This window comes from Equus przewalskii, chromosome 29 (assembly GCF_037783145.1).
Source record: "Equus przewalskii isolate Varuska chromosome 29, EquPr2, whole genome shotgun sequence".
Lineage (NCBI taxonomy): Eukaryota > Metazoa > Chordata > Mammalia > Perissodactyla > Equidae > Equus > Equus przewalskii.
The window spans coordinates 16,870,039-16,896,587 of record NC_091859.1 but is presented as its reverse complement, the minus strand read 5'-3'; the positions used below and the strand labels follow the sequence as shown (position 1 = coordinate 16,896,587).

General features: G+C 36.6%; 2 long non-coding RNA genes across 2 annotated transcripts in view; both read right to left on the bottom strand.

Moving 5' to 3' along the window:
* Positions 1-1,707: 1,707 nt before the first annotated feature.
* Positions 1,708-18,852, bottom strand: LOC139080194 (uncharacterized). Its single transcript, XR_011534483.1, has 3 exons — positions 18,632-18,852; positions 14,598-14,768; positions 1,708-2,157 (listed from the first exon to the last, which is right to left on the bottom strand). It is a non-coding gene; the product is annotated as an uncharacterized lncRNA (long non-coding RNA).
* Positions 18,853-21,685: 2,833 nt separating this feature from the next.
* LOC139080193 (uncharacterized) overlaps positions 21,686-26,549 on the bottom strand; it is a 126,963-nt gene continuing 122,099 nt past the window's right edge. Inside the window, exon 6 of the long non-coding RNA XR_011534482.1 lies at positions 21,686-21,780. This is a non-coding gene — a long non-coding RNA (uncharacterized lncRNA). The remainder of the gene's footprint in view (positions 21,781-26,549) is intronic.

The window sequence follows — 26,549 nt, the reverse complement described above, 5'->3', positions numbered from 1 at the left end:
AATGCCACACTGCTCAACAGGGCGGGATCACAGTAGCCTCAGGATTAGGTTGGGGGATGCATGCTATAGCTTCAGATCTGAGGCTTATTTCTGCCATCTCTGGCCTTGAAGAAGAGCTGAGATAGTTCCAAAAGCAGAGCCTCAGAGCAACAGCTGGCCCTTTCAGATTCATTGCCCAGGAGAGAAGATAATAGTAGACATTTATTGCACACTTATGAGGTTGCCCGGTACCGCGCTAAGTGCTTTGCATACATTGACTCATGCAAGCTTCTCTGCAAACTCTGTGAGATATTACCTTCATTTTGACTATTCAGAAACTAAAGAAGAGCAAGACGAGTAACTTTCTCAAGGTCACTCTTCACTCAGCTAGTAGGTGAAAGAACCAGGGTTCAAATCCACAGTCCAGCTCTGGAACCTTACTCCCAATGGTTACATTTCTATCTTCCAGTATAGTGAGGGCAACAAATTACTCTGCTAATCCTCAAACAACTCTACATCTTGATCAGATTCTACTGTGCTTGTATTGTCTAGAAAATACACACACAGAGTTGTTTTTGTTATTGTTGTGAAGTAGCATCTATACTATAAACAGAATAGCTCAAACGTATTACAAATGTGGACCCTTGTTCCACAGCTCCATTTTTAAACTACACAGTGTTGTCTGACACTTCCTTAGAGTGTATTACTCTATGAACTTAGCAATAGCTTGGTATACAGTATTTACATTATATTGCTATATACTTTGTTATATATGTATTTCATACATATTATATACATTTTATAAATAATTGAAAGGCTTAATTGCAAACACACACTCACCTACACATTCATCCACAGACATTCTTTCTCTTTCACACACACACACAGATACACACATACATACACATATATCCCTTTAGTGTGTCTCATTTAAAGACTTTCAAAGTAAACTAGCAGAATATTTAATACTCTGCTGATTGCTGCTTTAAATTTTTCCTCTTGCCTGGCCAAACACCAAGAAACTAGGTACCTATTCCTTCTGGGAGTTCCATAGCATACTAAAAAGAATGTTATTAAAGAATTTAGAGTAGAAAAAAAATTTTTTTAGAGACTGGCCCTGAGATAACATCTGTCACCAATCTTCTTCTTTTTTTTCTTCTCCCCAAAACCCCCCAGTACATAGTTGTATATTCTAGTTGTAGGTCCCTCTAGTTGAGCTATGTGGGACGCCGCCTCAGCATGGCTGGATGAGGACTGTTAGGTCTGCACCCAGGATCCAAACTGGTGAAACACTGGGACACTGCAGCAGAGGGCGCAAACTTAACCACTCAGCCACGGGGCTGGCCCCAGAGTAGAAAAAATTTTACCCACCTGTTTGAAATAATTGAAAGCCTATTGGAGGGTAAATGAAAACTCAGTAATCTACTCACAACACTTCTGTCACCATATTTACAGGGGCTTTTCTCATACCAACCAATTCTTCAACTCTCCAGACACCCACTGGATGTCCTAGAATTCAATTCTGACACTAACTACCCTGAGTTAGTGCAGACCTGACAGGTTGGTGGCTCAGTCCCACAAGACTTCCCCCCTCCTTTTACATGCCAACAACAAGTCCCAGAGTTGTCACCTGTACTTCAGACCAACTGGATATAAATTGAAGCTCCCCACAACCACCTCCTCAGTTTTGATAATTTTCAATAATGCCTCACAGAACTCAAGGACACATTTATTGACATTTACCAGTTTATTATAAAGGCTATTACAAAGGATACAAATGAACAGCCAGATAAAGAGGTACATTGAATGAGATCTGGAAGTGTCCTTTGCACAGAAGCTTCTGTCTTCTTGGAGTTGGGGTACACCACCTTTCCAGCACATGGATTCATTCACCAACATGGAAGCTCTCAAAACCTCATTGTTTAGGGGTTTTATGGAGGCTTCGTTACATAGGCGTGATTAAATCATTGGCAGTTGGTGAAGACATCAATCTCCAGCCCTTCCCTCCTCAGAGGTTGGCGGGTGGGGCCAAAACTTCTAATCCTTTAATCTTGCCTTTGTCTTTCTGGCGACCAGCCTCAATCTTGAAGCTGTCGAGGGACTCCAGCCATGAGTCATCTCATTAGCATTCAAAGAGACACTCTTATCACTCTGAAGATTCCAAGGGTCTTAGAAGTTCTGTGCCAGAAACCACGGACAAAGACTGAACATATATTTCTTATTAGATCACAATATCACAGTGGGCAATAAATTTTGTTTATTATGTAAAAAATTTTGGTATATATGGAGCTAAGAGCAGAGTAAAGGAAGGCTCCGGGTACTGTTTAATTTGTGTACTGAAACCAACATAGTTATAGTTAAAATATACTTAGAAAGGATTCTTTACTCTTTATCGCAAAGTGTGTGTGGGTCTCAATTTAGGAGAACTTTCTTCACTCCTCTTTCCTACCCTCTCTGTATCACTTTTAACAAGGAAGTTTATCACTGACATCAACTATTACCCTCTTGCTGAAATCTAGCACTTGAGGATCAAAACCCATATCTTGAATTGACCTCTAGTAGCATCTTTATTTTCACTCCATGCCAATGCTTGAAGCAAAATCCAACAGGGATTTTCATTTATTGTGGAGAATTGACTCATAATAAAGCAATTGTGAACAATGCATCATTTACTCAAGATTTAAAAAAGAAGAGAGCAGAGGCATATATACAGCACACATTTTGCTTGGAAAAAATTCCCTAACACAGTCATTCCAAAGCTCTTTCCTCAGCTGCACAGTCACCTATGAGACGTCCTCTACCTGTGGTGCATGCCCCAACCTTTCGAGTCTTCCTTTTTCCTTTTCAAAATAACTTAGATCTTTACAGCTTCTGATTCCAAATTTGTATACCCTGAATCCACTATGCGATACAGCCTTGGAGAATGCTATAGATCATAACAAGCATGAAGATTCTGTTTGCTCTGAGCAAACAAAACTTGATCCACTTATTACCACTCAAAACTTCCTGAGAGTGACATGAATGGTTAAACATTTTTAAATGATTTCCTCTATATATCAAATACCCAAGAAGGATGAATGATCCTATGAAGGCAGATTGCTGATCAGGAACTGAAAATGCAAATGTATAGGGAAACAAGGACCTGCTTTGTATAAAATTCCCAGCATATTATGGGTATCTATATATTTAAGACTACTATCCCGTCTCCCAGGCAACTTTCTTCCTTACTCCATTTTATACTGTATGAGCTCCTTAATTCCAGAGGATACATCTCCAAAGATCTCACAGAACCAGAATTCCAAAAATGTGGAATAATAGACCTCATTATTATTTCTGAAGATTAAATAAGATGATATCTGGCCTGAAGTGAACTCTCAACAAATGTTAGTTGTTATTCTTACTCCTGCAGTCCAGTCTACTTTCCTTCACGCACAGAGGGTGTGAGGGCAGGGCGCAGGGGGAGGATCATTCCATTTCTCTCCGCAGGATCACCTCCAGACTAGTTACATGGCTGATTTCACTTCTTGATATGAAGGACAATACAGGGAGACTTGCCTAACCTAACTATAATTCAGGGTGGACTGAGGATAGCAGTGTATCATTCCTGACCAAACCCCAAAGACAAAAATAACATCAGAGCCAAGCAAGCAACATGTCCAAGAACCAAGTCTAGAAGCCAAGGCTCTGGATCTGAGGAATTTTAACTGAAAGCAAAGCCAAGTCCAGATGGGAAACTGGACACAAAGCAAGGTTGTCATGGGAGCCATCACTGAAGGAAAGAGAGAAAGAAGGGAAAATAAGGATTAATTCAGAAAACAACAAGTGACCCACTACTTCTGGTTTATATTAAGTCTCTCAAACTGAAGGTAGAGGATTCTGCATGGTAAAGGTAACGGTGGGGAGTAGTCAACGTTTAATAACTTTCAGATTCAGTTCCACATTCTAGAGTTAAACCTGAAGTCTATTTTTGCTAAACTGACAAATATTCAGTTAACCATCTTATTCAAAAAACCCAGCTTCTCCCCTTCGTCCTACTCCAATGTAGCTATATTTGTGCACTATTCTCTGATCTTGAGGTTTAATTCTGGTAATCCCTCCATTATCTGGTGTCCTTCTAGAATGAGTGCAGCAGCCTGCCAATAAATAATCACCTGGAATATTCATTATCATAGACAAAGATTTCTGATGTTGCTATTTTTTATAGGACTTCCAAATATGGCCAAAGCTGTGTTTACTGTCACTTTGCTGTACCTCGCTGATGCAACGTGAAACATTAATGACTGCCTGGAAAACTTCCAACTAGAGTGGCATTCACAAGGATACTTGTCAACCACGTTATTCTATCAAGATCTATGGTAAGATCAAATCTCCTGGTGAAGAATCTGCCTTTGTGGGTAAATATACTTCTAGGTTAATTATCTCCCTTGCAGTTTTGCCCTATAGCTGTGTTGTCTCTTCAAACAGCTTCATCATAAAGGAGGTAAAGCTCAAAGTGTTGGACCTAGGTAAGGTTCTGGGAGCTGGACTGGGCAACCAGATTGGTTTGGAATTCTCCAACCACAGAGGATAAAGACAAGGAAAATTCCTAATACACTGCCCAGAGAAGAAACTGGAAATGTAAGGCAAGTAGATAATCCAACCAACTATTCAAAGTAGTAACTGGGAAGAGATGAAGAATTCAAGTGAGCAACTAGGTTTAGAATGTACATCTGGGTGCTGAACCTCAAAATTTTCTCTGAATCCTGAAGTAGGAGGCCTGAGTTCTCACCCATGATTTAAAACAATGCTGTGCAAGGCACCAAGTAAGTTTGAGAAATATGATCGATTGGGCATCTGTATTGTTAAGACACTAAAAGATAAACATTTGGTGCTAAAGAAGCTCTAGCCAAGACTCTTCATACAATATCCCTCACCAGATGTAGTTGTGTTACACAGAGCAATTGGAGTAGCATTTATTTACAGATGACTTCAAAATGTTTTAGACACTCTATGAGGAAAACAATAAATAGTGCTTCTATTTTTGTGAGGTTTCAAGTTACTAAAAATGTTAAAGATAGGGATGAAGAAATGATAATTTAGGATCTCCTCTCTTCAAAACTGTCCTTTCCTATCACTGAATTTGTTATTTTATGTATTAAAAACCATTATGCAGAAACAAATCCTTTACTACACACGTGTGCACGGGTGCACATGTGCGTGCGCACACACCTACATATTTTGGGAGAATATTTTGGAGCAACTTAAAGATAGCCACTCCAGCTACTCATTTATGGAGTTGAAGACTGTGACAACATCTTTTATGGAATTGAAAAACAACAACAGCAATAATAATGAGTGATGAATTCCAGAAGGAAGCAAATTTCATATTCTTAGAGGACTATATAACTCTAGAATTGGAAGAGATCTTGGAGGTCGTCTATCTGAACTCCCAGCCTTTTCTATAACATCCTGTCGGATCACAGCTCTGCAGTGTAGTGGACATAGTTTCCAGGTTTTGTAGGGTCCGTTCCATTTGTTCCCTTCCCAACAGTTCTCTGAATGTCCCTGCCATGCTGCACAGATTGTCACTGTATACATACCCTTGGAAACAATTCAGATGTGTGAACCAAAGAATATCCTTGATTGCTTAATTACCTTATTGGGATTTCTACCTGACCCATGCAACCTGCATTTAAACACAGTGACTCCCTAATAGAAGGATCTGACTCCCTAATAGAAATGCCCATTCAGGTGTTTGTTTTGTTTTGTTTTTATTTATTTATTTTTATTGCTGTGACATTGGTTTATAACACTATATCAATTTCAGGTGTACATCATTATATTTCGATTTCTGTGTAGACTACATCACGTTCACTACCCAAAGACTAACTACTGTCTGTCACTGTACACATGTGCCCTTTTACTCCTTTTTCCCTCCCTCATTCTCCCTGCCCCTCTGGTGACCACAAATCTGATCTCTATATCTATGTGTTTGCCTGTTGTTGTTGTTTTTATCCTTCACATATGAGTGAAATCATATGGTATTTGACTTTCCCCATCTGACTTATTTTGCTTAGCATAATGCCCTCAAGATCCATCTATGTTGTCCAAAATGGCAAGATTTCATCTTTTTTTATAGCTGAGTAGTATTTCATTGTGTGCATGTGTGTGTGTGTGTGTGTGTGTATACACCACATTTTCTTTATCCATTCATCCTTTGATGGTTTGTTTTATTTTTAATATAACTCTAAGTAATAAAACCTTCTGTCTTTTAATACACCAGAATCCGATTCATGTTTTTAACTTCTGCAGACTGATCCTTCTGTTGCTTTGCCACCTGTAGAATGCAGAACGAAGCCTACTTCCTCTTAATTCATTGTAGTCAAAATCGTTATAAAATGTGCAAGCAAACTTCATTAACTCAGATTTTTCACCTACTCATAAAATCACCAGCTATATTTTCTTTTTGATTCAGCCATGCCTTAAACTCCAGATCGAATTGTTCTACACATTTTGGCAGATCATGGTACCAATTTGCATATAGACTGCTTCATTTCAAAACAGTAGGTTTGATGCCGCCCATGAACAACAATGTGTGGAGCAAGGTGCTGTCCAGATTGATTTTCCTGAAGAACTTATAGAATTTCACCTGTAATGATAACTCTTGTATGCAACAAGAAGCCTTAGGAAAATGATTATTTTTTTGAGTCAACAAATAATATATATTGCAGTTATGAAAACAAGTCATAGCACATATTTTTCAAATTCTTAGTTCTAAATTCCAACTGAAAAATTTCTTTAGTATTTACCAAAAGGTATTTACACAGTTACTAACAAAGCGGAGAAGGATCCTAAGGGTTCTGTTTTTGTCCTTGTTGCCGGACACAAAAGAAAGGTAAAACCTGTACTCCTTGGTTTTAGACTCTTTTACAGTGAATGCTGGAGTAACATGTATAACACTCATTCAGGCAAAATCCTGGCCTAAAGAATGCTGCTTATCTGGTCTGGCCACCCTGTAAACCAGTGTTTTACCAGTTTTCATTGTAGAGCCATCTGGCTCAGATATTTATCTATCATATGCTTTGATATGTTCTGAGTTTTATATAGTTCTGAGTTTTCCTTTGTTTGTTTTTATTCTTTTTGAAGCTGCTTTATTCCCGTACTATATAATTCACTCCTCTTAAGTATAGCATTCAGTAATTTGTAGTAAATTTACAGAGTTGTGCAACTGTCACCACCATTTAATTTTAGAACTTTTCCATGACTCTTTAAAGACTCATGCGCCCATTTGCAGTCAATCTCCATTCTCACACTTAGCCTCAGAAAACCACTAATCTGTCTTCTGTCTCTGTAGATTTCCTCTTTCTGCACAATTCATATGAGCAGAGTCATACAATATGTGACATTTTGCATCTGGCTCTTGATGGGTTCTTTAACAGTGACTTTTAAATGGCAGTAAAAGTATTAATTGAGAATGACGTGGCAATCTTCCCTGTCTTGAGTTCCAGCCATTTGAAAAATATACAGAAAGAGCCAAATGAAGAGAAAAGCACATTATTAGCCAAAGATTTTAGTTTGGACACTCGAAGAGAATCAGTGCTCTTTTTATCAGTGTGGCAGTGTGGGCTGTCTCTCTACCCTCACCCCCAGGAATGGGAGTAAAGCCTTTGGAACTTCAAAATTGAACTAAAGAAACTCTGGCTCTTTCACATGTCCCACTTTTCCCAAAGACTTCAAATTGGCAAAGAGGACACATAACAGCACTGGCATCCCTCACACAAGATTTAGAATGCACAAGGAATAATCTAGGCTATGGGGGCTAGCCCATAGCAAAAGCATGCCTTCAGAACCCAGTATATTGTTCAATCCAGATACATATTTCTGATGAAGACAAAGCCGGGATGTAAACAGAGAAAGAAATCAAGAAAACATTAAAGAAAGAGAAAAATCTTTATTTCAGCCATATGTTTGTAATCCATGATCTGGAAATTTAACCACATGTGGGAAAATTTTTGTGACACTGTGCCTCCCACATTCAGGGCAGAAAGCCATTTCTACAGTGATCTGTGTTTCAGACAGTAGCATTGAGCCCTCTCCTATCTTCTTTGAAACATGTAGACACTGCAATGGTCAGACGCCCAGGCTATAGGACTTACTTGAGACTCTTTTCTTGCCTTGCTGTCTCCCCACACATGCAGAACAACATCATTTCCACATTCACCTTTAAGTTTTGCATTTCCAGCCCTCCAAGTTGAACTGACCCTGAACTCTATCCAGAAGGGAAGCATTCCATGATTATAACAGGAAAATTTAAAAAAAAAAAAAAAAGCTAAATGCCCTAAATTCCATGGCTGCTATATTTTTCTACCTCCATCTCCATTAAGACCACAAGTTATTTTTGATTTTTCATACCATACACATTGTCTATTACCATGGAGCTTGTCTCATAAGGCCACTAAGGAGTAATTATCTGAGCAGGCACTCTTACCTCAGTGCCTACACATTTCCTTGGTCCTAGTGTGATGTCACTCAATGAGCCTATGCTTTCAGACACCAATGAGATCTCTGCTACATGGTTTCTCCTCAAAACTTTTCTCTTCCTCACCAGTTAATTCACTTAAGTATGCATAACCTTCATTACTCTTTTGTCACTCTAAATTCTAACTTCTGTAAGATAATAGTTATTTTCACCCTGACTTACAAGCAGGAGGCAGGAGGAACAACAGAAAAACGAACTGGAAAACTAGGTACCGAAGCAAAGCCTGCCCGTTATTTCTCTCTAGTTTTCATGGCCAGGGTTGGCTCTGGCAGATCATTGGAGAAGCGAAGCTGCTATTCTATGTTAAGCTTTCTAAGAGAGACTGCTAATCCAAGGAAAGAAATCTCTCTCTCTGCTTCAGAGCAGGTCTCTCCTATTTCAAGTGCTTGGACAAAGCTTTCTTAACCTTTGGGAAGAGTTCTCTTGCTAAATACAGCCTTGAAACTGTGTCTGAGGTCAGCATATTCTGCTGTACCCCTGCAGCCCCGTAGCCCAAACTTTAAAACCAGCACATGCTTGTTAAAACCAGTTTCTGACCAGTGAACACCAGCCACTGCAGCTAAACAGAGTCATCCATCCTCCAATGGGATGATTCATTCCTCAAATGTTAATCCTATTCTTAAAGAATAGAACCATGTGTTACAAAGGGAGGCACTAATCATTCCTGTATGATCTCCCACAAACTCTAGTCAACTGAAAAACCACACAAGTGTTCCAGTGGTGTAAGCTTACAGTATCAGCCTAAGGCCCAGGTGGAGGATATGGAGCAGAGAGACCTGAAGTCTTGGTTCTGCTAGATTGAAGCCCAGTTTTTTCACTTCATGGAGAATGGAAACAACATAAACCCTCACTTAGCTGGGGAAAGAGTAAACAGTACCAAAAGAGCAAAAAAAGACAGATTTAGTAAAGTACTACCTATGTGCCATTCTCTTTAACATGAATATGAACTTTGGACAAGTTACTCTACCTCTAGGGGGAGGAGTAAGTAAAAAAACAGAAAAGACAGACATTGCCTCTTTGCATTTTCTCAATTGACTGGAAAGATTGGTGAAAATTCTCTTATTTATGGGATAAAGTAAATATGTGAGGAGAAGAGGAAAAACGGGATACTTCCTAGAGTCTGGACTCACTCTGCGAAATTGTAACTTCATGTCATTCACTTGGTTTAGTAATAATAAACTGAAATTTAAGAAGTTTACTATGGTGGTTTGAGCACATGCTCTTAAGCTGTACTGTTCAAAGCCCAACTCTGCCACTTAGCATCTGAACAACCTCAGACAAACCATTTATCCAATTTAGACTCATTTTTTTTCTGTAAAAAGAGGATGATAGTGGCAACTTTATAGGCACGAAGTCAAATAGTTCCCATAAAGTAGTTAGCAAAATGCTTAACATGCTCGCTATTTTTATTATATGTGACAGGTACAAAACTGTATAATAATAATAATTAATCCCTTGTCATTAAAGAATTAGCATAGCTCTCAGTAGTATCTCTTATCCAAGATGATTATGCCTCCTTTATTGTCAACTATTGCTGTTAGTTCTTATTTTCATTTACTGATAATTCTCAGTCTTTGTATCTCCATCTGGCCCATGTCATTGCAAAGAATACTTGCTCTTCCAAATGCTCTGCAAAATATCTTTTCTGAAGTACCCTAGAAATAGATTTATAGCTCTCTCTATCTCTTGGAAAGTTTCTATATTTCTACCATGCTATGATTCCAAGAGGAGTTTTTATAGTTATGATCCTTTTGTCATGAAAAATGACTTCCAGATTAATACCCTTGAGGAAAGGATTCCCAGTTGGGTAGAGTCATGGTTTCCATGATTCTTCCTGCATATTTCTACCAAAGAGTTTCTCTCGTAACACAGGTTTTTGCACTTAACTATTTCATGTCTGCCATATAAGCCAGTTCTCAAAACACCGTCCATGGGCCAGCTACAGTAGAATCACCTGGGGGAAGCTTTCGAAAATTTTAGGTTCCTAGTTCTCACTTCCAAAGATTCAGTAGGTCAAGGTTGGAGGCAAGAAAAGTGCTCTGTATGGTTAATACAGATAATAACTGGTGACAATATTTGCAAATCATGCAAAAGGACTAATTTCCTTGTTATACTAGAGCTGTTACAAAAAGTATAGAAAAGACTAACAATATGAAAAAAAAATGGATCAAGAATATGAACAGATGGCACACACATGTGCACATACACAAATGGCCAGTAAATATATGAAGAGATGCTCAACCTCACTCATAATTAAAGAAACTCAAGTATAACAGGAACAAGATGCCAATTTTCACGATCAAGATGGGCCAAGATTAAAGTTGGATATTACCTCTGTAAGCAAACGTGTGGTGAATCAGCAATTCTCAATTCTCCTTGGTGAGAATTCAAGCTAACACAAAAATTTTGAAACCAATTATAACATCTATCAAAAATTTTACTGCATATATCTTTGGAACCAGCAATCCACCCATGGTAATATGATCTCTAAATACATTCAGAAAAATATGCAAAGAAATATATATTTATACAGTCATGGGTTGTTTAGTGACAGGATACATTCTGAGAATTACTTCCTTAGGACCACCGTAGTATATGTGATTCCTTGTTAACCAAAAATTCGTTATGCGGCACATGACTGTGTGTATGTATATACATATAAAGATAAAGATATATACTAGAATGACCACTGAGCTTTCTTTGCAAGAGAAAAACAAACAAACAAACAAACAACACCCACCCCTAGAAAAAACAACAAAACCAAATAGAGACCTGGTTGAATAAATTGTGCATTCATATATTGGCATACTGTAGAGCCACTGAAAAGAATGAAGTGGATCTATGTGAGGTGATAGTGAAGCCATCTCCAAACTATTATTAGATGAAAATAAGGAAATTAGAAAATAGAATATATAGCCTGATCTTATTTGTGGTGGTGTATATCCAACATACTCCTCTGTACCTGTTGTATTTTATACCACGGAGATATTTATTTTACTTTAGTTTAGCTTATCATTTGTAATAAATCACTCCTGGTGAGTTTGACCAGTTGCCAGGTTTGGAAATTACTATTATGCTATCCAACTTGATTAAATACTACACTGTTACAGTTAATCATACATCTGTTTAATACAGAACTATCTCACTGGGTTGCTAAAATATTAAATGAGATAATATAGGAGAAAGTACTTTTTGCAACTCTAAGCATTCAAGAGTTGTTTAACATTTTGACCTCTACCATACTAGCAAAATCCTACGAATAGGGAATATAAAGGTAAATAAGGCAGATGACCTTGAAATGTCTACACTTCAATAAAATAAATGTGTAACAAAAAGTGGAATACAGTACAACTAGCAGTACAGAAGAGGCAAGCAAAAATTTCCATGGGAGCATGGTTTGTTGTACATAGGGAATATTTAATACAAAAATTCTCAGGAATTCCTCAGGCTTATAAAGGGAAAGAGGGAATTTATGGTAAAGGAAAGATCCCATTCGATGGATGTATGAATGCGTAAAAAAACAAGGTTTGCTCATGGAAACGTGAATAGTTCTATGTAGTTGACACATGGAATGTACCATCAATTTTTCTTAAAATTTTTATTCAACAAAATACACAACACTACTGATCACATTTGAATCTTTTCTGATAATGCTGGAAATATTTTCATATCCTGTAATTCCATGGTATCATCTTATGCATGTTGGCATAATTATATGAAAGAAGCAAAAGGGTTAATATAGCCAGTGATCAGGAAGGTGGGCAAATCAGTTTCATGAAATCCTTGAAACCTAGCTTCTGAGGAACCTTTTATTTGTTTTTCATACAAATCTATTAGGGGGAAAACAATGATTATATTTATTACATGCTTATGCTTACATTATTATACATGCAGTCATCTGGACACAATGAGCAGTAGAGAATAATTAATAGTAAACAGAGAGCATTTTGGGGAAAGATGATGCTAATGGGAAGAATATTTGTGAGTCTAATTATGTTTTTAAGTAGAAAGTATTTTCCATCTTTTTCTGGCCCATTAGAAAACATTTTGACATTGAGAAAATACTTTCAAAGTGTAACTCATTTTTGCTTGGAATGTTTCGTATTTCCAATTCATATAAATGATTATTTCCTTCTTCTCTCTGCTCCCTCCCCCACTTTATTTTGGCATTGTTAGTGTAGCTGTTATATGTGCTCTGTGGCTGAAGTCAACAGGAAAGTTACTTTTTCATTTAACAATGCTATGTAAACTTGCAAATTCACCTAAGAATTTTTAGTTTGGGGTTACTATGTCAAAATGTTTACTACTTGGGTAACTCCAGCTTTGGCACTTCAGTAAGTAGGATCCAAATCTGCAGGTCAAGGCTCACGACTATTCCTCTTTTCTAGAGTAGAACCGCCATTAGATGGTTCTTGGCTGAACCAAAATATGTTTCCAAAATACATTTTCAAATTCACATTACAGAAAATTTTAATAAAATATATTAATCCATTACTAGGCATTCCAATATTACTTGCCCTCTTTCTACGTGAAGGTGGTTAAGGAATATAGACTCTATAATAGCAATTCTACATGATGCTTACTTACATTGACCAACCGGCTGCTATTGCCTTGAAAATGAGGCTACCGCCAATAGTACTAAAGCTATTTGGTATTGACCTTCAATTCTGCATATATATTTTTTCATTTATTTATTCCCTTTGTATTCTAAAAATGGTTTCAAGTTGTTCTCTTTCAATTAGCTGCCTTCCTGTGTTTTGAGAAATAAGAAAATGAACTAAAATTTGGTAAAGCCTTTCCAGAAAGTTTTAATAAAACGAGTTCTCTTTTAAATATGCACCCCTTTCCTCTCTCTTTCATATCACTCTTAAGTAACAAAGCTCAAGTAATTCTACATTAGAATTTTCACATTTTAAATTAATATGTATTTGAGCCAACTTCCATTTAGGAAATCAAAGATCCATATTATTACAGAAGATGTAATTGCTAGTCATTCCAGCTTTGTTTGTTTGTTTTTCAGATATTCTTGAAACTTCACGCTTTGTTTTGAGTTATAGAATTCAGTATTAGTAAAATGGGATTATTTTTCTCTTATTTTAAAATAGCAACTAAAAGGTTTAAAACATAGGAGACAAAAAAAAAAAATAGTGTTACCATTGAGATCTGAGCATCCATGCTGTAAGGTATTCTACATCATAAAGGTGAGATACTGGCTGGTTAGAACGAAATTCTGCTTCTCCATAAACATACAAATTCTATACTCAGCTTCTACTCCAATTGCACAGATATCTACTTTAATCCTGCCTTATTCCAGATTATCAGAAATTTTTTAGTATATCTTTTCAATTTTCCTGTTGCATTTTTTATTTCTGGAAAAATTATTCAAAGTATATCCCAAAATGGAGTTTGCAGTCAGCACAGTGAGAACTAAAATTAGCAAATAAAGAAGCTCTAGAAGTATAATTTTCAGGGACACTATGAGATCATAGAGATAGAACTCATTCTGATGAAATAAGTCAGATACAAGAAGTCAAAATTCACAGGAGGTTGTTAACGCAAATGATCCCAACTAGCCACCTTGATAGTTGAGGTAAACCGTAGGATGAAAATAATGGAGCTATGACTCCCAAACAAAGCATAATATACAGAATGAAGAATCCAACTCATCTTTTTATCTTGAAATAACTAGGAATCAGTAAAATGAGAAAAGTAACCTTCAGTTCCTTAGGGTATATCATAGAACAGAAATAGAGATGAGCAAGGTCCCAGAATAGATGTCAAGCAGTGTTGTATACAAAGAGCCTTGATTAATTTACTAGCACTGTGAGAAAACTTGTGGGGACTTTGAGAAATAATTAAAAGGAAAAAAAGATGGATCCTGAAAATTTACTAGATTCTGAAATTACTTAAATGGGGACTCAAAGTTAGTGAATGTAATGTAGCCTTATTGTTTTATAAAGCTTGGTGAGAAGACAGGCACTTAGACAATATGTGCAGGACGATGTATGAGATTGCCAGCTAGACTGATATATTGAAGATTCAAGGCTAGATCTCTGTATTCAGAGGTTCGACAATATAGTTGATTTTTTTTTTTCCTTACCAACAGTAATTTATTTCTTTCTTCCCAAAACAGCCTGAGTATGTAGTCCATTGCTGGTATGGCAGATTGATGATATCAGAGATCCATGCTCCCTTCCATTTCTGTTTCTCTGCCATCCCTGGGGGCTTACTCCAAACTGCGTATGACTTCTTATACAGTCCACATTTCAGCCTGTGAGACAGAGAGAAAGAAAAAGGAAGGGAGACAAACCTCTTCCCTTTTAAGAGATAATCTAGAAGTTGCATCCATAACTTCCACTAACATTTCACTGTCCAGAACCTAGTCATAGGACTACAGCTAATTGCAAGGAAGCCTTGTAAATACAATCTTTGGTTGAATAGTCGTGTAGTCAGCTTTAATTATTCAAGAGGAAAGCGTGAAGGAGACTCTTTCCACATGCAAAAACATTATCTTTAGTATCTAACAGGTGCCAGGATGCCAGGTGCTTAGTAGATCTCACTTGATTTTCACAACTCTGCAAAGCACACATTTAATAGATAAGGAATCTGATACCCAGAGGAGATAAATGACTTCCCCAAGTCCACATAGAAGTTATATGACCAGGGATCAAATGATGCTCTATCTAAATCTAATAAAATCTGTGATCTTGCCAGCATGACACCCTATTTCTAAAATAGAATGTTGGGGTGATCATCTGCTTGGTAAGTTTCATTGTGCGTGATCCATTTCTAGGGTATTATGATATTTAAGAATAAAAGAGGAATAGAAGAGATGTCAGCCTTTTACCACTAGGATAAAAAACAAACTCTTCTATTTTTTTTACTATTCTAAAGCCCTTGATAAGGTCTTAAGGTGCAGGGACAATGTATTTCCATCAGGCAATCAATATACACTCTTCCCAATCATATGAACCAAAAGCCTATGATGACTGTAATTTTTTTCACTGTTAGTGATGCCAGCATACAGGAGCGTATGAGCTTGACTGTGAGCTCTTTTAAGGGGATTTGTACCTAATTTACCTCTGTAATTCCAATGATTAACACACCTGGTCCTTAGTAAGGACTCAGTATTTGTTCCTTGAAGCAAATTGGATATCAGAATTTAAGACAACAGGGAAAGAATGTATTTGCTTATTCAACTTATTGTGAAAATAACACTTAATAGGTATTTTCCTCACAGCAATGCAAAAACGTATTACATTTAAAAAACTGAAACAATATTTTTAATTTTAAAGTTAAATTCAGGAGAGTTCATTCTGTTCATTCAATATGTATTTCATAAGATATTTTAATTTCTTGTACTCCAGTGTTTTGTTTGTTTTATTTTGGTTTTGAAACAAAATTAATTTTCTTGTTCAATTTTTTGTTTGATTACAGGAAGATATACTTTTGTTTCCTCGACAGCTATATAGTAATGATATATTTCCCCTGCCTCTGCATTTTGCTGATGATTTTTCAAAAGTGTAATATCTTCTCATCAAATAATGACTAAGGCTTGAAAAAGAATCAAATTCAAAAACATAATTCTTATTTAACTTTTCAGGAAGCAACCCTACCACCCCACAAAGCACTATAAGGAAGATAAAGTGAGGGGGGACATCTGCTGTGTTTTTCTGGATGCTTATTCATTATTTATCTTACGTATTTTGTTTGGATTCTATTTAACTGTTCTTCCACATTTTTGTTATGTATTTAGTGTATTAAAAAGAAGAGAAATGTCATTATATATTTGTCCAGACCCATAGAATGTACAACACAAAGAGCAGATTATATGTAAACTATGGACTTTGAGTGATGATAATGTGTCAATAGAGGTTCATCAATTGTAATAAATGCAATACGCTTATAAGGGATGTTGATGATGGGAGAGGCTAGGCATGTGTGGGGGAAAGAGGGATATGGGAAATCTCTGTCCTTTCTCCTCCATTTTGCTATGAACCTAAAACTGCTCTAAAAAATAAAGTCTTTATTGAACAAAAGAAGTCCAGAGTAAGAGCTATGAGTCCTGAGTTCCATGTTTAGTCCTGCTGCTAATTTACAGGGTATTGTTCACAAATCATAAAAGCTCTAGGCCTCTGTTTCCTCATCTGTAAAATGAGTACTGTATTAGTTTTCTATTGATGTGTAACAAATTATTACACACCACACACTATTAGCTCATAATTTCCATAGGTGAAAAATCTCATCACAGCTCAGGATCTCGCCAGGTTGCAATGAAAATGTCAGCTGGGCTGCATTCTCATCTTCAGGCTTGACTGTGGAGGAATCTGCTTACAAGCTCATTCAGATTGTTAGTAGAATTCATTTCCTTGTGGCTATGTAACTGAGGGACCCATCTTTGTATTGACTGTTGAATGGAGGCTGTTCAGAGGCTACCCACAGTTCCTTGCCATGTGGCCCTTTCCTTAGGCACATTACAACAAGGCCATTCACAACTATTGGCTTCTTCAAGGAAAGTAGGAGAATCTCTCTTTCTCTGGCTTGCTACAATGGACTCGTATAACTAAATGTAATCATGAGAGTAAAATCCCATCACCTTCTCATTACTTCTGTTACTTAGATGCAAGTCACGGGTTGTACCTCATTCAAAGAGAAGGGACTCTAAAGGATATAACTCATTAGAAGTCAGCTGATCATGTATCTGACACATGGTATTAACCCAGATAACTTTAGGTTTTCTTCCAGCTGTATTATTTTCTGATTATTGAGGGAATAATGAGAATTGTCTGGTTCTTATTTTTTAAGTTACAGGCTCTACACTGTGAAAGTTCAGAAAGGTCTCTGATTTCCTTACAGTTTTAGAACTTATGAAGCCACAGTACCTACTATTTTTCATGGAACCAAAATGTAAGCAAGAGATTCCTATTAGAGAGATCCAGGGACCCTAAAAGGAAAAGAAAAGCCAAGCCAAAGTATCCTGAGAAAAGCCCAGGCTTGGCTACAAGAGGAGTCAAATGGGAGACAATGAGCAAAAATTGAGATAGAGATCATTAAGATGAGAGTGAAATTAAGAGCCCAATAAAAACCAGTGAGGGCTGGGAGGTAGCTTCATGAAACCAATTCATTTTTGTTATTAGCTTCAATGAAGTGCCAGATGAAGGGCTTGTGTCAGCTTAAAGTGGTGATTCTCAGCTTTGACCGCACATTACAAATACCTGAGGAGTTTATAAATACCCAAATGCCCAGGCTGAAGCCTGCTTGTATTACATCTGAATCCCTGAGGAAGAACCCACATCTCATTATTTTTTAAAGCTCCCCAGTAATGTGCAGCCCAGGTTGAGAATCAGTTATCTTCTCTCACTACTCAAAGTGTGGTCTGAGGACCAATCAGCAAGATTGGCATCATCTGGTAATGATCTTCTTAAGAATGCAGGTGCTTATTCCCTTCCCCAGCCCTACTGAATCTGAATCTACAGTTTAACAAGATCCTCAGGTGATCCCTATGTGATTAACCCAGTTCAAGATCTAAGGCAAAGGCAATGGTCCTTAGTGTTACACTTGGCACACAACAGTTTCTCCATAAACTATAATAGAATTTCCCAGCCACCTTTTGACAATTTTAATAAATAATAAGTAAATGAATGGGTTGTACAAAATATACTACTAAAAAGATGGAAAAATAGCAGAATTTTTTTTTAAACTAATAGTGTTAGGGTTGTACTAATTTGTTTAGACCTTTGAAGATAAACATTTGACTTTCTTGTGCCAACGCTGATTGATTAGTAGTGGCTGCCTGGAGAACTGTGTTGAGAAACAACATTTTAAGATTGCTTTGTCTAAGAAGAGTCCCTTGATACATGAACCACGTCTCAGGGAATGACAGTTGTCATGCTGCATATTTGCTGAGCCTACTCTGGATTTTTTAATCTAACAATAACACTCATCACGGAGCCCACCCATTCTGAAGACACCTGACTGGGATTAGGCATACACAGTCCTGCAACAAGTCCATATGGATTAACTCATTCATAGATTCATTCATTTAATGCTTCAATAAAAATTATGCACCAGTTTTATGTCCCAGACACTCACTGTGCTGGGAGCCAAATTCTTATAAGATTAGAGTAACCTCACCTTTGGCACCTGTGGCATAAACATGTCACAGCTCCCTGAAATTCCACGAGCAAAGCAGCCTCCCATCACCATCAATCACGTTCAAGGCCAATGAGGGAACTCTTTCACTAGAAGGTCTTGATTACTCTGCATGTCAGAGAGATGCTTAGCAGGAACCAAAGATGTGATGTTTCAATTCAAATAGCTTCTTTCTGAATTTTAAAGAACTGTAGAGTTAAAATAGATTCATTGTGACCTTCAGAAAAACCTTTCCATGAAAATTCAGTTCAAGCACAGATTAGAAACAGTTAATCCATAAGGAAAATATCATAAGTTATAAAGCTGTTTTATAACAAATCTTATGTGAAAAATTGTCAAAGGATGATGATTTCATCTTTTTAACATTAAGAAAATAAAATGCCTGTAGGTGGCTATCTTTGAAGCCCCAACTGAGGGAGATTTTCCACTTATATTCCTTTCAGTAATAAAGAGCTGCTGGAAGCACTATAGAAATGTTGTTTTTTAGTGACTTTGCCAATATACCTGGGCTTTCTTTCAAGCAGTGAGTGATTCTTTTGAATTCTGTTTCAGCCCAAAATAGGGTTACTCATAAATTACATGAATTCCTTCCAGCTCGTAATTGCCACGTTCTGGTCTTGGATTTTAGTCATCAAGCTTAAGAAATTTTTATTTTCTCTAAATCTCAAATTGATATAGCCTTCTTCCCATTCTTCCCTCCCAGCACTAACCACCCCCTCCTCCCCTTATCAGCCTTATATAACACAGACACACACACACACACACACACACACACACACACACACAGAGCAAGGAATTGCACTGTCCGTCACCGTGGGTTGCACACAAAAATTGTCTCATAATGACGAGCCATTACTGAACATGAGGCTTCAATTTGAATGAAATTCTTTCTTATCACATTTAAAAAAATCCATTAGCAGTTACTGATAAGCTCAGGATGACTTCTGAAGAAAGATCGGTGTAGGTTCAAGATAAATACATGGAAACTGACAAGCAATTAAGCAGGAAATTTTTTTGGTGCCACTTGTCAGATATTTGAGGAAGATATTTTAGGAAAACTGCTTTTGATAAACAGAAAAATTATACTGCCATTTCTCTCTGCCTTTCTACTTCTGAGCTCTGGTATGTTTTTCTGAAACATACAAACAATGTAGCCATTAAATATTGGAAATTAAAAGAAATTAGAGGAAATTGCACATATTCAGTAAATAATTTGTATGTAGATGAACAAAATAACTTTTAATTTATAAGAGTAAGAAAACAGTACTCACCTGGAACAGTAAAATTCCATCAGAGATAGCTGATTTCCACAGTAAAAATGTTGCATTATTTTAGGCAAAATAAAGAGCTCAATTAACATTCAGTACATTTCTGTTTTTGTATACAAGATTAATGGTGTTCATACATGGAGAAAATGCTACCTGACTGGTTCATTTGTGAAATATCCAGTTTCCACCACCACCAAATTTCTGTGCCTTCTAGCCTTAAATTCCGTATGGATTACCATGCTGGAAGAACTTCAGTGGGAGATGTTGGACCACGTGGAATACCTTGAGGATACCAGATAATTGGACGGAGATGACAACTAATATGAATGTTGTCAACTTTCCAATTTTCTCCAAAGCTGATTCTGAGTTTCATACACCATTTATTATACATAGAATAGGAAAGAAAATAACTTTAGGAAAACAAATATTAACATAGTACAGTTTGATCTTGTAGTTATATCACCAATCTGCAAGAAATGTACGACTTTCCTTGAAAACTCTATAGTGCCAAACCAATTGAAATTGAAAAAACGCTGGGGCCGGCCAGTGGTGTAGTGGTTAAGTTCACGCACTCTATTTCAGTGGCCCAGGGTTCGCAGATTTGGATCCTGGTCTCAGACCTAGTACCATTTGTCAAGCCACACTGTGGTGGCATCCCACATAAAATAGAGGAAGACTGGCACAGATGTTAGCTCAGCAACAATCTTCCTTAAGCAAAAAAAAAAAGAAAAGAGTAAGATTGGCAACAGATGTTAGCTCAGAGCCAGTCTTCCTCACACACACACACACAAAAAAATATTTTTAAATACCCTAGAGTTATGTTTTCTCCAGACATTTGGCCTTCTGTATGTCCAGATGTATTTGAGTATCAAAGTGTTTGCTACCTTTATACTATTTAGGATAAAAGTTTTATTGCCCTTTTCTTAGCTCTGCTGAGACGGTACAATGTCTACATCTTCATTCTACTGCTCAAGTTCAGCAGACAGCTATTCAAAGGCAAATGCACACTATTTGTTACTATAACGTGAACCCACAGATACAGTACTTTCTGTCTCCTGCCTAAAAACCTAGGCTAAAGGAACCCCTTTTTACCCCTAAACCAGTCACCTTATCTTAGATGTCAAGCTCTTCAAAGATGTTAAGAGAAGCAAAGAAAGCATAGAAATGCAAGGAAAAGAAAAAGGCTTTCCTTAGGTCCTAAATTATCCACATTTTGGTTTTTCCAGGATAGGGAAAGTAATACAATAAACTGCCTTACCTCACTAATTGCAGAGTTAAGATTCACTCTTTTTCTCTCTTGAAAAACAATACAAAGGAGAATAATGCAAAAGCAGCAGATTCTAATAGAGAATAAGAACTGTGTTCTGAGCTGTTGTAATCTATTGCTTAGTAATGTGCTTGAACTTGACCCACGTCATTCCACATTCCTAGAGGGCTTGATTTCCCACAGAAGTTGGAGTATGTCATTAACATCTCCAAAATATGGTGAAATTAATCTTCAGACAAATGATTAGGACATAAGTCTGAGAAGGAGGCTGTATTTTTTTTTTAACTGAGGCTGCTGTAGTCAAATTAACACGTGTTCACAAGATCTAATATTAAAATGGCTAATATAGCACCACCGAATATGTAACTTATCTTCCTTACATTCTTTTCTTGTGCATCAGGAAGTTTTATTCTTTCCCCACTGGCTGGCTGTATGGATGGATAGATGGATGGATGGATGGATGGAGCATATAGTATATATTAGAATGAGTTGATGTACACAAACCTGCATCCACGTTGAACTCGATGAACTTGAATCTGGACTGGGGTAACCTAAAAGCCTACACCAAACCCAGGTCGCTCAGAGTCCCAAATACCCTGCAGAATTCAAAAAACTGTGAGGCCTACAAAAATTATATTGGATCAGGACAGCTAAGCCACATCCCACCTGTACCAAATAGTTTCGCAAAGCCCCGGATCTTTCCAAAGTAATTTGGCAGAAATTCTGATTGAAGTAGAACTTTTAATAGCATTTTGGAACAATTATTTCAAACTAGGTTTTTATTGAACATTAAAAGAGGCAGACAATAATTTTCCGTTAATGAAGTGTTTGACTCCAATTCTTTTCAGTGACTTCTGTTTCATTTCATCTGACTCCTGTATATTGAAATGGCCAAACACTAATTTAAGCAGTGTCCATTTTTTTCTTATGATATAAAATGCTAGGGTAAGAGGATGCGCCAAAACAATTACCCACTAACCAGGCTTTTAAATTCTTATTTTGAAATAATGAATTTGGCAGACATACTCACTACTGCAGGTAACTATAGATTTCAAAAACTCCTTTTAATAGTCTTGACAGTTTCTTTTAACTTTTCCCAGCTATCTCAGCTTTGCAGAAAAAATGAGTAAGGATGCTGATACTGAATAAAGAACTGGAATCACTAACCCACCCCAGCACATCATTCATGCTTCTCAGAGATTAAGGCGAAGGATTAGGGTCTCAAGAAAGAAAGATAATGTAAAAGAATAGATGTCAGATTGTGGAACAGAAGAGTTTTGAAGATATTCCGTTGGTTATGAAATCTGACAAGACAGAAAGTTTAAAACATGTGAAGTATATAGATTCTAAATGCTTTCTTGACATAACTGAAATAAAATATAGTGCTTTCATTCAACCGAATATCTATATTCACAATTCAGTATAAGATACAGCTCTAAAGAAACAATGATGGTCAAATATTATTTGATGCATTACGGGTTTTCATTCAAAGATCTCCTTTGATGAGCATTTATTAAATACTCATCACATTAAACACTGCTTTACATGAAACAAGTCAAAACAGAAACCAAGTTTTTGTTATGCTAAAATGTACCATGGCTGTCTGTGTGAATCATCAGTAAGTTTTACACACATTCTCTTAGTATTAAAGTTGTGCTCATTTTCTATTGCTGCTGTTATAAATTACCACAATCTAGTGGGTTAAAACAACACGTGTATTATCTTACAATTCTATAGGGTCAGAAATCCAACATGGGCCTCACTGGACTAAAATCAAGATTTCAGCAGAGTTGCATTCCTTTTTGGAGGCACTCAGGGAGAAGACACTTCCTTGCAGTTGTAGGACTGAGGTCCCTGTTTTCTTGTTAGATATCAGTGAAGGGCAATTTCCAGCTTTTAGAGACCACTCACATTCTTTGGCTAATAGCCACCTTCCTTCATCTTCAAAGCCAGTAGGTCTGCTGACATACTCTTCTTCCTCTCTTCTCTTTGAAGGGCTCATGTGATTAAATTAGGTCCACCTAGATGACCCAAGATAGTCTCCCCTTCCCAATGTCCTTAACTTAATCACATCTGCAAAGACTCTTTTGTCAAGTAAGAAAATATATTCACAGCTTCAGGATAAGGCGCCAGATTCTGGCTAACAGGAAAAGCAGTATGAAGTATACACTTCACAAACATCCAGAGGCATTCTTACTAAAGAACATGTATTATTACTCAGAAAAAGTTTTAATTTTTTTAAAGATATAATTTAATTAAATTGGAGGCTCTTTTATTGTTTTTTTTTCTTTTTAAAATGTCTTGAGTTTCTGATGAAAAAGAGGTTTTGCAGATGTAAAACGTTTTCATTTCTTCTGGGCATAACCTTTTCCCCATGACAGATCCTACCCATCCTTCAATACCTACCTCAAATATTGCCAATTTAGTTTTTAAAAGATTTCTGAAGGAACATAATCATTAATACAGAGGAATTTTAAACTAGGGAAAATATTATTTGAAACGTTTATTTTTAAACTGACTAAAATAAATAATTTTCTAGAGAAAGTAATCAATCCAAACATAAAATTAGGATGGCTGTCAAAAACCGTTTCCAAAAGAGGCCTGGGGCCTACATGATTTAGAGACTGGTTTTTTCAATGCTTAAACTTGAGAAAAATGGAAAGCTACCCAATTCATTTTATGATATTTACATATTTGTGGATTCCAAATCTGACAAAAATAACCCCCCTTGTCTTAGTCAGTTTAGGCTGCTATAACAAAAATATCATAGAGTAGGTGGCTTAAACAACACTTATTTCTCACAGTGCTGGAGGCTGGGAAGTCCAGGATCAAGGCACAGGCAGATCTGGTGTCTGGTGAGAGTACTCTTCCTGGTCGGCTATTTTCTCTTTGTATCCTCACATGGTAGAGAGGAAAATCATTTCTCTTGTATCTCTTCTTATAAGGGTACTAATCCCATTCATGTTGTCTCCACCCTCATGATGTAATTACCTCCCAAAGGCCCCACCTCCTTATACCATTATGATGCAAATGAGGGTTAGGATTTCAATGTATGAATTTTGGGGAGTTACAAACATTCTATCCATAACACAACTCCAAAAGATTATAGCTAAATCTCACATATGAATACAAGTGCTAAAATACTAGCACCTCAAATTCATCACTATAGTACAGGAATATTACAGTGTGAACAAGTATAGTAAATACAAAACAGAAGGATGTTTCAATATTAAAATAATTTATCACTTTAATAAATCAAAAGGTAAGAAGCATGCAATTCTTTCAGTAGATTGCTAAACATTTATTAATTAAATGTTCTATTTATTCTTCTAATAAACTAGTAAATTTTTCTCAAAGCTACCAGTTTCATGGTTAATGTTGGAATACGAAAGCAGGGTGATCAAATATAGCTAATTATCATTTTTCCCCAGTGATCTCAGGTGCATACAGGATGAAATATACATGCTCCCCAAGTGTTAGAGTATTCTCACAGATGCCAGAAACAAGATAAAGTTGTCTCCAACTATCAATATTACTTAGCATTGTTCTGGTTGCTCTAGTCAATAAAATAACACAGGAGGAAAAAGATTATGTGTAAGCTCTGTCAGCTGTTTTGTATAGTTGGAGTTACAGTGTCTCTGATCGTTATACAGTAGTCCCCCGCTATCTGTGGGGATTATGTTCCAAGACCCCCAGTGGATGCCTGAAGCCACAGTTTGCACTTAACTCTATATATACTATGTTTTTTCCTATATATACATAGAATAAAGTTTAATTGATGAATTAGGCACAGTAAAAGATTAGCAACAATAACTAATAATAAAGTAAAATAATTGTAGCAATATACTGTAATAAAGGTTACTATAGATCCTTGTAATCTGTGTATAATTTTTTTCTTTCCTTATTAAGTTGAGAACTTTCATTTTTTCACTTAATGGAAGCACTTTATGGCTTTTCTTTGGCATATTTGAATTGCCAGCATCACTACTCTTGCACTTTGGGACCATTATTAACTTCAATAAGGGTTATTCTAACACAGCACCCTGATACCACAACAGTCGATCTGATAATCAAGATGGCTTCTAAGTGACTAACAGCTGGATGGTGTACACAGTGTAGATACACTGGACAAAGAGATGATTCACGTCCTGGGCAGGATGGAGTATGATGGTGTGAGATTTCCTCATGCTATGCAGAAGAGTGTGTAATTTAAAACTTACGAATTGTTTATTTATGGAATTTTCCATTTAATATTTTGGGACTGTGATTGATCCCAGGTAACTGAAACTACTGAAAGTGAAACTGGATAAGGAGGGGCTACTGTAACTACTTTTTAATCATGTTGTTTTTTACTTAAATTCTGGTTTTTTTCAGATGTTAAAATTGCCACATCATTTTACCATTTACTCATATTTTCTTAGTGTATTATTTTCTAATTTATGTTCAATCTTTCAGAATTCTTTTGTATTAAAAGGATTTCTCATAAAAAAATATTGTTTCATCATATTTAATCCAATATGTCTTTTTCATTTACTCAGTAATTCTAACTCATTTATATTTATTGTAATTGCACCCCTATTAATGCTTATTTTTGCAAGCCTTTATGTCATATGTATATATTTTAATTTACTATGTTTTATTTTTATTTATTTTATTTATTCTTGCCTATATCTCAATGCACAGATAAGTTTTCTTCTGCTGGTTTTATAGGTATAGATTTTATATGTATTCATTCATTTTCAACAAGTATTTGCTGAGCACTTATACATGCCAAGCACTGTTCTAGGCAGTAGAGATGAATCAGTGAAATAATTGAAAAAGATGACTGACAAGAATGAGAAGACCTACAACAACAAATAAATAAACAAACTCAAATATATATTACATCAGGACTAATCATTGCTATAGAGAGAAATAAAGCTAGAAAAAGGGGTCATGGCATGTTGAGGGGGGGACATGCTATTGTTTTAATAGGGTGCTGAGCCTTTCCAAGAATGTGACATTTCAGCAGGAATCTGAAGAAAGGGAGAGAGTGAGACACTCAAGTATTTGGGGAAATAGGAGGTATGACAGCCAACAAGGAGTCCATGTAGCTGGAGTGATGTACAAAGGGGGATTGCAATAGAAAAATTGAGAGTGAGAGAGTCAGAGACTAAATTATGAATTCTCCTGAATTAACTCTTCTTCCTGGAGTATACCCTCCAAGAGTGCTATCTAACATTATCTACGTTTGGTAAATTTTAGAACTAGATGCCTCATAACATCCTCTCAGTCTACGTCCTATCTCAACCAGTACAACAACAGCAACTTATTTTCAGATAAAACTAAATAATTGCTTAGCTTGATTGCACCACATATCTCTCAC